Consider the following 15,268-nt stretch of genomic DNA (forward strand, 5'->3'; position numbering starts at 1 on the left):
GTTGCCCTTTTCTTGTGGCAACAGGTCACAAATATTGCTGCTGTGATGGCACACTGTGGTTTTTCACCCAGTAGATAAGGGAGTTTATCAAAATTGGGTTTGTTTTAGAATTCTTTGTGGATCTCTGTAATCTGAGGGAATTTGACATTTGCTCAGTATATTGTTTTCACTGAGGAAATTAACTAGTCTGCTGTTAATGATAATACAGACACAGTCAACATATTTTACATACCTAAACAGTTCCAGTTCCAGAACATTCATGGAAAGAATAGTGTTTTATTAGTTCTCGTGGGCCCACTAGCTTGTAATTCACACTCTATTGTCATGCATCATAATCTCTTCTGGTGTCACAAGACGAGTTAGTGGGTGATGGAAGTCGGTTTGGATAAAAGCGTCTGCTAAATGGCATATATTAATACGAAGCGGACTGGTCACAACTTTTCCCTGGGTAAGCATTTTGGCAGGCACTTGTCGAGCTGAGGAATAGAGGGCATGGGTTGTGCCACCAGCTGAGTCTCTCTCTCTCTCTCTCTCCTCTCTCTCTCTCTCTCTCTCTCTCTCTCTCTCAGGGCACAGACAGAGAGAGAGAGAGAGAGAGAGAGAGAGAGAGAGAGAGAGAGAGAGAGAGAGAGAGAGAGAGAGAGAGAGAGAGAGACTCAGCCGGTGGCACAACCCATGCCCTCTATTCCTCAGCTCGACAAGTGCCTGCCAAAATGCTTACCCAGGGAAAAGCTGTAACCAGTCCGCTTCGTATTAATATATGCCATTTAGCAGACGCTTTTATTCAAACCGACTTACAGTCATCTTTGCATACATTTTTAAGTATGGGTGGTCCCAGGAATCAAACCCACTATGCTGGCGTTGAAAGCTCCATGCTCTAGCAACTGAGCTACAGAGGATCACAGAGGTACAGAGGTAACGCCTCGCTAGCGTGCTACAATGCACAGTGAATTCCAACAGGTCCCAGTGACACCACTTCCATCACCCACTCACTCATCTTGTGACACCAGAAGAGATTATGATGCATGACAATAGAGTGTGAATTACAAGCTAGTGGGCCCACGAGAACTAATAAAACACTATTCTTTCCATGAATGTTCTGGAACTGGAACTGTTTAGGTATGTAAAATATGTTGACTGTGTCTGTAGCCTAAAGTTCTGTTGATTCTGTTGGTTCTAGCTCTGTCTACAAGTGCCTAAGCAAATATGTGTCCCTCACATTTCTAGAGAGTGAGGTATGTTGTGCATTTCTCACATTGCTCGTCAGTCGGGAACCAAAATAATGATTAAAAGTACAAAAAATACCTTGTCCGTCAAGACATTGCAGAACTATTCCAGCCTTACAGTACCAGCTCAATTGTCACGCCCTGACTCAGAGGACGCTTGTATGTTGAGTCAGGGTGTGTATTTTCCTTGCTGTGTTTGTCCATGTTGTGTTTTCTAGGTTTAGATCTAGATCGTCTAGATCTATGTTGGCCGGTGTGGTTCCCAATCAGAGGCAGCTGTCGCTCGTTGTCTCTGATTGGGGACCATACTTAGGTAGCCTATTGGCACTAAGGGGTTGTGGGATCTTGTTCCGTGTTAAGGTATGTTGTGTTGTGCTGCCTTGGACTTTGTTTGTTATTTTGTCGTTGTGTTTGATATTCAATAAACATGTACGCATATCACGCTGCGCCTTGGTCTGACCCGTCTGTAAGCGAACGTGACAGAAGATCCCACCAAACGAGGACCAAGCAGCGTGTTCAGGAGCAAACGCCAGGAATTCAACAGGAGGTTACATTAGTAGATGTCCTCCTCGGTTGGGGGAGAATTACGGAGGAGGAGGCCGTCCGTTACCGGAAGGCGATAAAGGAGGATGCCCAGGTAGGAGAGGAGAAACGGCGCCAACAGTGCCGACGACGGAGACCCGAGAGGCAACCCCAAGAAAAATTTTGGGGGGGGCACACGGTGTGGACGACGCAGCAGGAGGCCGTTAAAGGGCGGATCTGCAGGTTAGGAGAGGAGGCCACCATGTTACGGGGTCTATTGGTTCAGAGGGAGCAGGAGTTATTCGGTCAGAGGGAGGCGCTACAGGAGGCTATAAGGGAGAAGGAAAGTGTAGAGGCACGGCGAGAGGAGCTGGTTAGGCAGCAGAAGGAGCGGGGGTTAATAAAGGAACCCAGTCCCGCTCCTCGCACCAAGAAAGTGGTGCGTGTCGCCAGTCCGGTCCGGCCCGTTCCTGCTTCCCGCACTAAGCCAGTGGTGCGTGTTCCCTGTACGGCCCGACCCGTTCCTGTCCCTCGCACCAAGCCAGTGGTGCGCGTCGCCAGCCCGGCCCGGCCTGTTCCTGTCCCTCGCACCAAGCCAGTGGTGCGCGTCGCCAGCCCGGCCCGGCCTGTTCCTGCCCCTCGCACCAAGCCAGTGTTGCGCGTCGCCAGCCCGGCCCGGCCTGTTCCTGCCCCTCGCACCAAGCCAGTGGTGCGCGTCGCCAGCCCGGCCCGGCCTGTTACTGCCCCTCGCACCAAGCCAGTGGTGCGCGTCGCCAGCCCGGCCCGGCCTGTTCCTGCCCCTCGCACCAAGCCAGTGGTGCGCGTCGCCAGCCCGACCCGGCCTGTACATGCCCCTCGCACCAAGCCAGTGGTGCGCGTCGCCAGCCCGGTCCGGCCTGTTCCTGCCCCTCGCACCAAGCCAGTGGTGCGCGTCTCCAGCCCGGTCTGTTCCCCCCCCTCGCACCAAGCTAGTGGTGCGCGTCGTCGCCAGCCCGGCCCGGCCTGTTCGTGCCCCCTGCACCAAGCCAGTGGTGCGCGTCGCCAGCCTGGCCCGGCCTGTTCCTGCCCCTCGCACCAAGCCAGTGGTGCGCGTCGCCAGCCCGGCCCGGCCTGTTCCTGCCCCTCGCACCAAGCCAGTGGTGCGCGTCGCCAGCCCGGCCCGGCCCGTTCCTGCTCCCCGCACCAAGCCAGTGGTGCGCGTCGCCAGCCCGGTCCGGCCCGTTCCTGCTCCCCGCACCAAGCCAGTGGTGCGTGTGTCCAGTCCAGCACGGCCCGTGCCTGTTCCACCGGTGCCTGGTCCGGCACCGGTCAGCTGCTCCACTCCGGAGCCAGAGCAGTCCGCTCCACCGGCGCCCAGTTCAGCTCCGGTCAGCTGCTCCACTCCGGAGCCAGAGCAATCCGCTTCACCGGGGTCCAGTCCAGCTCCGGTCAGCGGCTCCACTCCGGAGCCAGAGAAGTCCGCTCCACCAGTGCCTGATCCAGCTCCGGTCAGCTGCTCCACTCCGGAGCCAGAGCAGTCCGCTCCACCGGGGTCCAGTCCAGATCCGGTCAGCGGCTCCAGTCCGGAGCCTGTGAAGGCCGCTCCACCGGTGCCCGGTCCAGCTCCGGTCAGCGGCTCCAGTCCAGACCCAGACGTCAGCCCCTCTCCAGGTTCGGGGTCTCCCACACCAGGGTCCAGACAGGGCTTGGTACTTCGTGGGAGGAAGGAGAGGGGAAGCAGCGCCCCGAGGTCCAGACCAGACCAGGGGCGCAACAGGGAGGCAGAGAGTAAGTGGTCGTCACGCCCTGAGCCGGATCCGCCTCCGAGGCGGAATGCCCACCCGGCCCCTTCCCTGTTATGTTTATGTTGTGCGGTCGGAGTCCGCACCTTTGGGGGGGGGTACTGTCACGCCCTGACTCAGAGGACGCTTGTATGTTGAGTCAGGGTGTGTATTTTCCTTGCTGTGTTTGTCCATGCTGTGTTTTCTAGGTTTAGATCTAGATCGTCTAGATCTATGTTGGCCGGTGTGGTTCCCAATCAGAGGCAGCTGTCGCTCATTGTCTCTGATTGGGGACCATACTTAGGTAGCCTATTGGCACTAGGGGGTTGTGGGATCTTGTTCCGTGTTAAGGTATGTTGTGTTGTGCTGCCTTGGACTTCACGTTTCGTTTTGTTTGTTATTTTGTCGTTGTGTTTGATATTCAATAAACATGTACGCATATCACGCTGCGCCTTGGTCTGACCCGTCTGTAAGCGAACGTGACATCAATAAGTCAATAATGTGACTGTGACAGCCAGATAACATTAGGTGCAAGCCAGGGTTATTTGTTGCTTCCCTTGTAAAGGAGGTGATTGTACAGGAAAGAGGACCATTGCTGCAAACAAAAGCTTGGCTATCTGCTAACACAGTGTAGTACAACAGGCCATCTCCCTCCCCGCCCCAGTCCCTGCTCAGGTCAGTTATAAATAGGACTATAACTCAGGAAGGAGGATATTTGGATTCTATTATCTTCCTAGAGTCTCATGTTTCCGTTCCTCTGAGGACAGTGAATGGAGACTATGGTGGTTCTGAGAATCTGTGATTTTCATTCTAGAGTCTAGTAGTGCTATGTGGTGTCATTGGCCAAGTGCCCACATCGGATGTGCGTAATTCTGAGGACATCCGATGTTCAACAGATTATATCCATGCCAACAGATCAAACTTTGAAGACTTGACAACAGACTAACAATTGGGACTGACTAGACAGTACATAAAACTGGGCTACCTACTCAGTCTGACAACAATGCAAACGAAAGCACAATATCTAGTTAGCCGTTGCTAGGTACTAGCATATAATCAATCAGGTCAGTAAACAACAGTCCAGGACAATGTCTTCTATTGAAGACGTCTGCCTCATACTGTACAGAGTACAATAACAACACATGAAGTGCAGCCATGCATTGCAGGAGGTCAACTGTAACCCTACTGCTAGCAGCAGCTGCAGACCGTCAGACCACAATGACCAATCAGAGATCAGAAAGGCTGCCCCTCAAACGGCCTCTCAACCAATCAAGGCCAAGTAAAACCTATTTTTAAATGGTTTCCACCCACTTGGAGAGGAGAGGCTTAACAACCAACCACAGAGAGACACTGAAACACTCATGCTACAGCTAAACACATCTGTTTTTAGTTAACACAGGGAAAGTGCCTTATAGGAATGCATGGGGCAGGGTCACCCAGTACAAAAATCGCTGAAATTCTTACCTCTGCTTCACCATGGTTGCTCGTCTTGTTTTCTTGAATCGACAATACAGAATGTCCTTAAGGGGAGAGAGAAGACCTCATCCTCTTTACGACCAGGCACACCCCAGTCCTGTGGAGAGAGAGAGAGAGAGAGAGAGAGAGAGAGAGAGAGAGAGAGAGAGAGAGAGAGAGAGAGAGAGAGAGAGAGAGAGAGAGAGAGAGAGAGAGAGAGAGAGAGAGAGAAAAGTCTAACTTTGACACACCAGAGGAGCTTTGAGAGCAGCACTGCCAGACAGTGTGACTGAGTGGAGTTCCTGGTGCTGTGGTATGGAGCGGGGGAATGAGTGGAGACTAGAGCTATGTGAGGAAGTGACTGGACGATGTGAGTAAGAGGCTCAGAACACCATTGACTGGAGAGAGGGGGAAGAGAGAGAGGGGGAGTAACACAGATAGAGGAGGGAGAGAGAGAGGGGGAGTAACATACAGAGAGACAGACAGAGACAGAGAGAGAGAAATATAGAAAAAAAGAGAGAGACAGAGAGAGAGAGAGAGAGAGAGAGAGAGAGAGAGACAGAGAGAGAGAGAGAGAGAGAGAGAGAGAGAGAGAGAGAGAGAGAGAGAGAGAGAGAGAGAGAGAGAGAGAGAGAGAGAGAGAGAGAGAGAGAGAGAGAGAGAGAGAGAGAGAGAGAAAGAGAGAGAGAGAAAGAGAGAGAGACAGAGAGACAGAGAGAGTGAGAGAGAAAGAGGGAGTAACACAGAGAGAAAGAGAGCACCGCCCACAACCACACACACTAAATAAGCATGGAGACAACGGTGCCAAACTACAAACTAACATCTTCTGAAAGAACATAACAATGTCCTCATCATCATTTGTTGAATAATCATGCTATTGTCCACTCCAATTAGAGTTGTGATATAATTGGTGTCTCTGGTCAGCAATGAGCCCCCTCTCCTCCCTTAACATGCTATGGCCTCTCTGACACTGCCACACTGAGGCACCATGGGAAACCTGTCACAACATATTACATTGCGCAGAAAGACATTACTTCTACGATGTGACCACTGACCACACTCCTAGAGGGAGGCCAGATCACTGAAGTCCACATACGTCAAATAAAACATAAGCTAAAACATTCTAGGCATTCTCGACCGGACCGACAACCATACAAAATGCACTGCATACCAGTCATGTCCAAGTTGACTTACTCTGTAGCGACAACTCTAAAATCCAGGAAGATCATATCGGCATGATGTATTGTAAACACTAACCGCAGTCGGAGCTCAGTGTGTGTGTGCGTGGCTGTGGTGTGTGTTCGTCCCCCACAGAGCCATGAAACCCCATTCCGCTGTCCAGACTGTGGCTGTATCGCCTCCAGGGACCTGCTCCACCCATGGAGGGGAAGTGGGGGTCCCGGTCCAGCTGGGTCAACGCAAACAGAGAGGAGAGGGGGTGTGCTCTAAAGGAATCCACACCTCCATTCACCTCCATTCATTCTCACACCCTCTACTCTCCCATACAGAGAAGTCATAAAGAACTAAACCTCTCAAGTACAGATTTGTAACAAGTTCTTATTTGTATAACTAAAAAGCACCACTATAGTGCTACACTGCTACCAACAAGACCCATAACTGGACACAAACAACTCATGAAATACCACATTCTCAAAGCTCATCTTCTTCCTCTAACAAGCACTCTTCTCATTGAGTCTGTTGTAAAGACACAACATACTGGACACAGTGGGCTGTTTAGGGATACTACTACAGTGCTCTGCTTAGTGTCCCGGCCAGATACATGACACCCAATTATACAGTGGAGAGAGAGACAGTAGTAGCAGTGTGTTGGGTTCCTCCAGTTGCCTCCAGTTGGCTGCGTCTCTGCTCGGTCTTAACGCCACAGTAATCCGTCCTCTCCTTCCCCAGATAGACATTTCCTCACTGGAGTCTGTCCTCAACCTCATGGGGTCAATAGAACAAACAGGCCTGGTGGCAGATTAGCGTTGTACATTTATAGTGGTTAACCTACCTAACCTGGACAACAATGCACTGGCAACTACTGTGTCCTTGAATCAAATGGAAGATTATTTTTGTATCTTGGCCATCTTGGTTTCTTCTTAATATGGTTTGAGTATGACTGAGTCCCTTTTGAACTTTACTACTCGGCTAATGTGTCCCTGTATAGCTCACTACTGTCTGTAGCGTAACACTCCTGCATATTATATCCTCCCAGTCCCAGTCTATTACATGAATAGGTAACTCTACAGTGTGCCAAGTCTTCAGACTGTGAGCGACCTCGAAAATAGAGTCCGTCAGTGATGAGCGATGTTGACCTCTTTGACCCATCCTAAGTTAGTTTTTCATTCCTGTGACAGAAAGCTACTGTTGGTGTTTAAAAAAATACATAATTAGGCTGGGATTGACACTGGATCATTCTAAAAACCAATTATAATCCCAGGAAATTAGGGGTCGAAAATTAACGCCTACAGACTTCGACACTGACGCCACACTGCACACCAGTTGCCGACAACACCAACAACTAGTAACTAACCTGAGACACTGAAGACAGAAATGTAGCTACTCCCCTCAGTAAGCCGTTTCTATGAGAAAAACATGACCTAAATTACACACACTCACATACTGTAACCTAACTGCATAGTGCACTGCAGGAGGACGACATAGAGGATACTACTGTACTGCCTGGAGAGGAGATGCTCCACTTCCTCAAAATAGAGCCCAGCAACATACTGTCAAGCCTGAAATAGGTCACCACTTCTATAAAGAGGAGCACCAAGGAGATGGTGCTTTGCTGTCACACATTGAATGTATTCACCTTTATTATTTTCGATGCCTGTGTAATAAACAACTCAATTTATAATGTTTCTGGGAGAGCGCGTGACCCTGCATGCCCCTCCACTCAGTTTCACAGTCGTTATCCAATTATACAAATTAGGTAATTATGCTAATGTTTTGCTTACATGTCTCGATAGCACCAAACGCCAGAGACTGGATAAACAAAAAAGCTCTGAAGAAGTCTTGAAGTCAGCATCTCCCTTTGAAAACAGGAGTGTTGACTAAGGACCCCTGTTGCGAACCCCTGAGCCAGACACACACACACACACACACTCTTTGGAGGCACATGAACAGAGTTGAAAAGGGAAGAAGAGGCATGCTGTTTTAAGCAGGGAGCGCTGTAAACATTCAGGCTGTTTCTGTTTTGGAGCGAGCCAGTGACTAATCTGTATCAATAATGAATCAATGGAGTCACTGATCATGCGGAGGTAGGTAGTAACACACTGCTTGTGGCTCACTTATTCTACAAGGAGGAAGGAGGTGAAATGGAACAGACCTCCTGCTGTAATCAGGCACAGAGAAGACGCCTGGTTGAGATCAGAGATCCGAGTCACTGATGATGAAGGAGAAAGATTACAATGTAGCCTAGATGGTGATGAAACTGAATATGACCACTACAGGAGCTTCAACCATTTCAAAACACATCTGTTACCTAGCAGCACTGTCGAATCTAGTTCCATCCCCCTCTCTCCCACTGTCACAGACCTAGTTTCATCCTCTAACCATGGTTTCTGCCATTCACAACAAGATCTTATTTTCTGAAGGGTTTGTCTCAGAGTATACATGGTGAGATGGTTTCCCCTATGGGCAGAGGTTAACTCCTCAGAGAGATTTGTGTGAATGAGAGTAAAAGGAACAGCAGGAGAACATCAAACCTGATTTGAAGCCTAGTAGAGATGATAAAGAGAGGAAGAAATAGCCTGACCGTAGCAGTGTTTTAAAGCCATGCCACCACAGTCAAACTAGACTGATGATAAATTAAATGTACAATTACACATAGCAGCATACCACCATATTGACTTTGTTAAGGAAGTGCAGAGAGAAAGGGAGTGAGAGATGGAGAGAGAGAATGAGAGAGCGAGAGATAGAGAGAGAGAGTATTTGGAACTAAGGACTGATCACCCCAATCCACAAACGTGGAGACAAATTTGACCCCAATAACTACCGTGGGATATGCGTCAACAGCAACCTTGGGAAAATCATATGCATTATCATTAACTGCAGGCTCGTACATTTCCTCAGTGAAAACAATGTACTGAGCAAATTTCAACAGACCACGTATTCACTCAGCACACCCTAATTGACAAACAAACAGACCAAAACAAAGGCAAAGTCCTCTCATGCTTTGTTGATTTCAAAAAAGCTTTTGACCCAATTTGGCATGAGGGTCTGCTATACAAATTGATGGAAAGTGGTGTTGGGGGAAAAACATACCACATTATAAAATCCATGTACACAAACAACAATGTAGCTTAAGCCCCACCCTCTTCAACATATATATTAGCAAATTGGCGAGGGCACTACAACAGTCTGCAGCACCCGGCCCTCACCCTACTAGAATCTGAAGTCAAATGTCTACTGTTTGCTGATGATCTGGTGCTTCTGTCCCCAACCAAGAAGGGCCTACAGCAGCACCTAGATCTTCTGCACAGATTCTGTCAGACCTGGGCCCTGACAGTACATCTCAGTAAGAGAAAAATAATGGTGTTCCAAAAAAGGTCCAGTTGCCAGGACCACAAATACAAATTCCATCTAGACACCGTTGCCCTAGAGCACACAAAAAACTATACATACCTCGGCCTAAACATCAGCGCCACAGGTAACTTCCACAAAGCTGTGAATGATCTGAGAGACAAGGCACGAAGGGCCTTCTATGCCATCAAAAGGAACATAAAATTCGACATACCGATTAGGATCTGGCTAAAATACTTGAATCAGTTATAGAACCCATTGCCCTTTATGGTTGTGAGGTCTGGGGTCCACTCACCAACCAATAATTCACAAAATGGGGCAAACACCAAATTGAGACTGAATGCATAATTCTGCAAAAATATGTTAAACACCAAATAATGCATGCAGAGCAGAATTAGGCCAATACCCGCTAATTATCAAAATCCAGAAAAGAGACGTTAAATTCTACAGCCACCTAAAAGGAAGTGATTCCCAAACCTTCCATAACAAAGCCATCACCTACAGAGAGATGAACCTGGAGAAGAGTCCCCTAAGCAAGCTGGTCCTGGGGCTCTGTTCGCAAACACAAACAGACCCCACAGAGCCCCAGGACAGCAACACAATTAGACCCAACCAAATCATGAGAAGACAAAAAGATAATTACTTGGCACATTGGAAAGAATTAACAAAAAAACTGAGCAAACTAGAATGCTATTTGGCCCTAAACAGAGAGTACACAGTAGCAGAATGACCACTGTGACTGACCCACATTTAAGGAAAGCTTTGCTTACAGTACCAGTCAAACGTTTGGACACACCTACTCACTCCAGGGTTTTTCTTTATTTTTACTATTTTCTACATTGGAGAATAATAGTGAAGACATCAAAACTATGAAATAACACATTTGGAATCATGTAGTAACCAAAAAAGTGTTAAACAAATCCAAATATATTTGCCTTGATGACAGCTTTGCACGCTTTTAACACTTATTTGGTTACTACATGATTCCATATGTGTTATTTCATAGTTTTGATGTCTTCACTATTATTCTACAATGTAGAAAATAGTAAAAATAAAGAAAAACCCTTGAATGAGTAGTTGCGTCCAAACTTTTGACTGGTACTGTATGTACAGACTCAGTGAGCATTGCCTTGCTATTGAGAAAGGCCGCCGTAGGCAGACCTGGCTCTCAAGAGTGTACACTGCACACAAAAAGAGGTGGAAACTGAGCAGCACTTCCTAACCTCCTGCCAAATGTATGACCATATTAGAGACACATATTTCCCTCAGATTACACAGATCCACAAAGAATTCGAAAACAAACCCAATTTTGATAAACTCCCATATCTATTGGGTGAAATACCACAGTGTGCCATCACAGCAGCAAGATTTGTGACCTGTTGCCACAAGAAAAGGGTAACTAGTGAAGAACAAACACCATTGTAAAAACAACCCATTTTTATGTTTATTTATTTTCCCTTTTGTAACTATTTGCACATAATATGACATTTTAAATGTCTATTCTTTTGGAACTTTTGTGAGCGTAATGTTAATTTGTATTGTTTACTATCTACTTCGCTTGCTTTGGCAATGTTAACATATGTTTCCCATGCCAATATAGCCCTTAAATTATATTACATTTAATTATATTAAATTAAATTGAGTTGAATTGAATTGAGAGAGAGAGAGAGAGAGAGAGAGAGAGAGAGAGAGAGAGAGAGAGAGAGAGAGAGAGAGAGAGAAATAAAGAGACAGAGAAATAAAGAGAGGGTCAGAGAGAGAGAGAGAGCAACAACACATTCCCCATGCTACTGTTAAACTCATTTTAAGAACCTGTTAGATTGGAAGACACTGACCTGCTAACAGTGTTCTTTGTCAACATTGTGTTAGTTAGCATTGTGTCACTGCATTGGCATTTGCTTATGTCCTCTTGACATAACAATGCTATGACATAGGCCTATGCTATAAATGCTATAACAGTCACTGAATGTGTATAAGCGTCTCCTGAGTAATGAAAGTACAAAAGACAAAAGACACAGCAATATCACAGTAGCCTACATCCCTATTCACCAGAGCATGCCATGTACGTCTACACCACACAGCATCCCCAAAATGGCCGTGGTTGGCATCTTTACCAGGTTCCAGACCCCCTGCAGCTAAAATCATCTTCTCCTGATTACAGCAAAAGTGTTGGGCTCATCAGTATGTGTACAGGGAATTAGGAGAGGTAGCTTCTGAACAATAGGGTTTCTACACAGAGACAGGAATAACTGAATTTGATACACTATAGCTCCACCTGAAACTATAATGGTTTGAACTGAAGTTCAACAGTGAATTCTACTAGATGAAAAGCCGATTCTCTTCCTCAACAGTGAATTCTACCAGATGAAAAACCCATTCTCTTGGCCCAGCGTCGTCCGGGTTTGGCCGGTGTAGGCCGTCATTGTAAATAAGAATTTGTTCTTAGCTGACTTGCCTAGTTAAATAAAGGTTAAATAAAATAAAAAAAGGTATACACATTTAGATAAAGCTATAGAAAGTGAAGTGAGGTCTATCTCGTTACGTCATCTTTTGAACGTGTTATTCAATGGATGAGCTGGGAGAGAGAGGCTTCACAGGTAACAAGAGGAAGGGATTTTCACAGGAGATAACACGTGCAGAGCCAACGATGACAGGAGCGATAGAGGATAGAATGTTTGCTTAAAGACAGAGGTTTTGTAAGCATCAATGTGTGTGTGTGTGTGTGTGTGTGTGTGTGTGTGTGTGTGTGTGTGTGTGTGTGTGTGTGTGTGTGTGTGTGTGTGTGTGTGTGTGTGGTGTATTCTGACAGAGTGGTTCTGGTGACTGAGAGTGGCTCTGGTTTCTAAAGCTGTGAGATGTAAAGGCGTCTCCCTCTCAGCAGGTGTTTCACACACTGGGGCGAGGTCATGATACAGCCAGCCACACCTACAGTAGCACTCACAAGGCTGTCCTAACTTGCAGTACACTGGCTTTTTTCACACTTGCTGAACATGTTGCTGTGCATGATTCTTACCTCTGGGGCCAGACATTTAACTCTAATGAACTCTAGGTACACATATTGTTACACCCACCCAGCAATGAGAACTCTCTTTTTCCGCAATATAAATTAGTAGTCTGAACGAGCTTCTTAAATTAGCAAATGTATACATGGCATTTTTCAATACTGTCAACTGAACCACCAACCAATGCATTAGTCCACCACACTCCCACTCACAAAGCCTGTGCCTCTGGACTATGTGATTGATGTGAGTCATTAAGTCCTATCAGGAAGAGCGACTGTCCTCTTCAAACAGAGCCCATATGTCCTGGCCAATGGCAGGGCCTGGTCCAGGACGAATGGACCAATGGCAGGGCCTGGTCCAGGACAAATGAACCAATGGCGGTGCCTGGTCCAGGATGAATGGACCAACAATAGGTTTTGGCCAGGACGAATGGGCTCTGTCACTGGCCCTCCTCTCTCTTCTCCCACCGGTGATAGACGAATGGGTGATAGACAGAGGACATTTACAGTGGCTTGGTGGCCATGGCAACCCCAGTGATATAAGGCCCCATTAAAGTGACGGTACCTTGTTGAAATATTTACAGGTGGGCCACACTGGGGCCTCAGAGGGAGAGCCTGGCTATTTATAGTCTATCTGTCCCCTTCTCCAATGAGCAACACATATATTCACAATTGGAGGACCCCATCCATAGTCTTATCTAGGCGTCCATTATCCTGTAGCCGAGGGGACATTGACCCCTCTCTGGACTACAGTTAGTCGCTATGAGAAGCAGTTAGGCCTACTGCATTCAGACTAGGAACGCTCCTAACATTACAAATATAAACTTCTCTGAAACTCGTCTGTGTTGGCTTACATTAAAACGGAGTATCAATCAACACATCATTCTTCGAGGCAACTTACAATACATAACAGTCAGTCGTATTTCTGAAATGAAACATCAATATGAAGGGACTCAACAGGTGTGCCCATTAACAACCGAATACAACAGTGTAAAACCCATAAAGTTAGGACCTTATCAGATAGGACTGTGATTATGTGTTAAAGGCCAGCTGAAGGTTATAGGCTGAGGTGTAGGTTGGCTGAGGTTGGTGCTCAACACGTGAACACGTGCTGCGTTTAGTCAGTGTTCCCACCTCTGGGCTCAGTGGAGGAGGTTGATTAACATGTTCAAACACACCAGCTCACCTCCTCATTACCTGATAGGGAGGGAGGGAGGGAGGGAGGGAGGGAGGGTGAGGAGGCCCGGGGGGAAGGGAGAGACTGGTAAACAGGGAAAGGTCAACAAGCTGAGTGGAGTAGTGCCAAACACCCCAGAGGATCAACACATATTATGAAATACATACCCAGGCTGAGACACCCAGCGTTCTCTTGCCCACAGCATTGGGTACTGCACATAATGGCATAGCAACATGCTGCCTGCATTTAGAGTGGCTAAAACAATCCCTTGAGCCACTGTGTAATAATGACTGCCATGAGACTCTGAGACAGGGATACAGAGAGCTGCACAGCCTGCTACAGTGAGATAAGGCCAGTTAGAATGGTTCAATAATACTGAGACAGGTGAGCAGTAGACACAACACAGGAGACAACGGTACAAAAGACAACCTTCAAGTGCAGGTTAGCTTGTCAGTGATCCAGGGAGTGAGTGAAGTGATTCTTGCAGGGTGTGTGTGTGTGTGTGTGTGTGTGTAACTCTACTTGTGGGGTCCCCACAAGAATAGTAAATGAACAGAAATTTGACCAACTGGGGACATTTTGTTAGTCCCCACAAGGTCAAATGCTATTTCTAGGAGGTTTAGGGTTAAGGTAGAATTAGTGCTAGAATTAGGTTTCGGGTTAGGAGTTAGGGTTAAGATTAGGTTTTGGGGTTAAGGTTAGGGGTTATGAAAAATAGGATTTTGAATGGTTATATGGTTAGTTAAACAATACTGTGTGTGTGTGCGCGCGTGCACATTTTCAGTAGAACAGTACCATTGTAGCAGAACTTCCACATACTTTTCCACAGACGTTATCCCCATGTAGCTGTACAGAACAAAGCCCAGGAGTCAGGAGGGGAGTAGGTCGATCTCTGATGGCAACATGGATAAGCCCCTGACCTATTCCCAAAGGACAATGGGCTCTTTCTGTCACGGTTTACTAAGCCAGAACCCAGAAGCAGACCAGGACAAGGTAAGTGGTGTCAAAAGGTGAGTGTTTATTTACTGAACCAAGGGTGAAGGGAAATAATCCAGGGAACAGAGCGGCGGCGTGGAGGAGTTGTAGAGGGTCCAGTGGTTGATCCGATGATGGCTCGGCAGCCGCCGACCATCAGGCAGAGGTTGGGTAGAGGTTCCGGACGAGTGACTGTGGGGAGAACAAAAACGGAGGTAAGTACCAGGCAGGTCAACAGGGTGCAACAAAACAACAAAAACTAACTCTAGTACTGAGGCTGATACGCCGGCAAAACATACTGTTCATGGCTAACGATCCGGCAGGAACTGGATGTTGGGCCAGACCCTAAGAAGGGTGATGATTAGGCCCAGGTGTGCCGATTGCTGATGGGAAGCAGGTGCGGAAACAAGCGCGCTCCCCGGGGCGTTCCCGAACCCTCGGGAAACAGGAGCTACGACCAGAAACACTCGTCACCAGACAGGACCCGACTCAGACCGCCGGGATCGTTACAGTACCCCCCCTCCGACGAACGCCACCGGGCGGACTCCCCGGAGCGCCAGGATGGAGGCGGTAGAAGTCCCTGATGAGATCCGGATCTAGGACCTGTCGCCGCGGAATCCAACTC

General features: G+C 47.6%; 1 protein-coding gene across 1 annotated transcript in view; it reads right to left on the reverse strand.

Annotated features, from left to right (window-relative positions):
• Positions 1-15,268, reverse strand: part of fhip1aa (FHF complex subunit HOOK interacting protein 1Aa) — a 48,022-nt gene that overhangs the window by 23,019 nt on the left and 9,735 nt on the right. Inside the window, exon 2 of the mRNA XM_045208516.1 lies at positions 4,973-5,081. The gene's annotated coding sequence lies outside the window, so the exon portion shown is untranslated. The remainder of the gene's footprint in view (positions 1-4,972; positions 5,082-15,268) is intronic.

This window comes from Coregonus clupeaformis, chromosome 3, assembly GCF_020615455.1.
Source record: "Coregonus clupeaformis isolate EN_2021a chromosome 3, ASM2061545v1, whole genome shotgun sequence".
Taxonomy (NCBI): domain Eukaryota; kingdom Metazoa; phylum Chordata; class Actinopteri; order Salmoniformes; family Salmonidae; genus Coregonus; species Coregonus clupeaformis.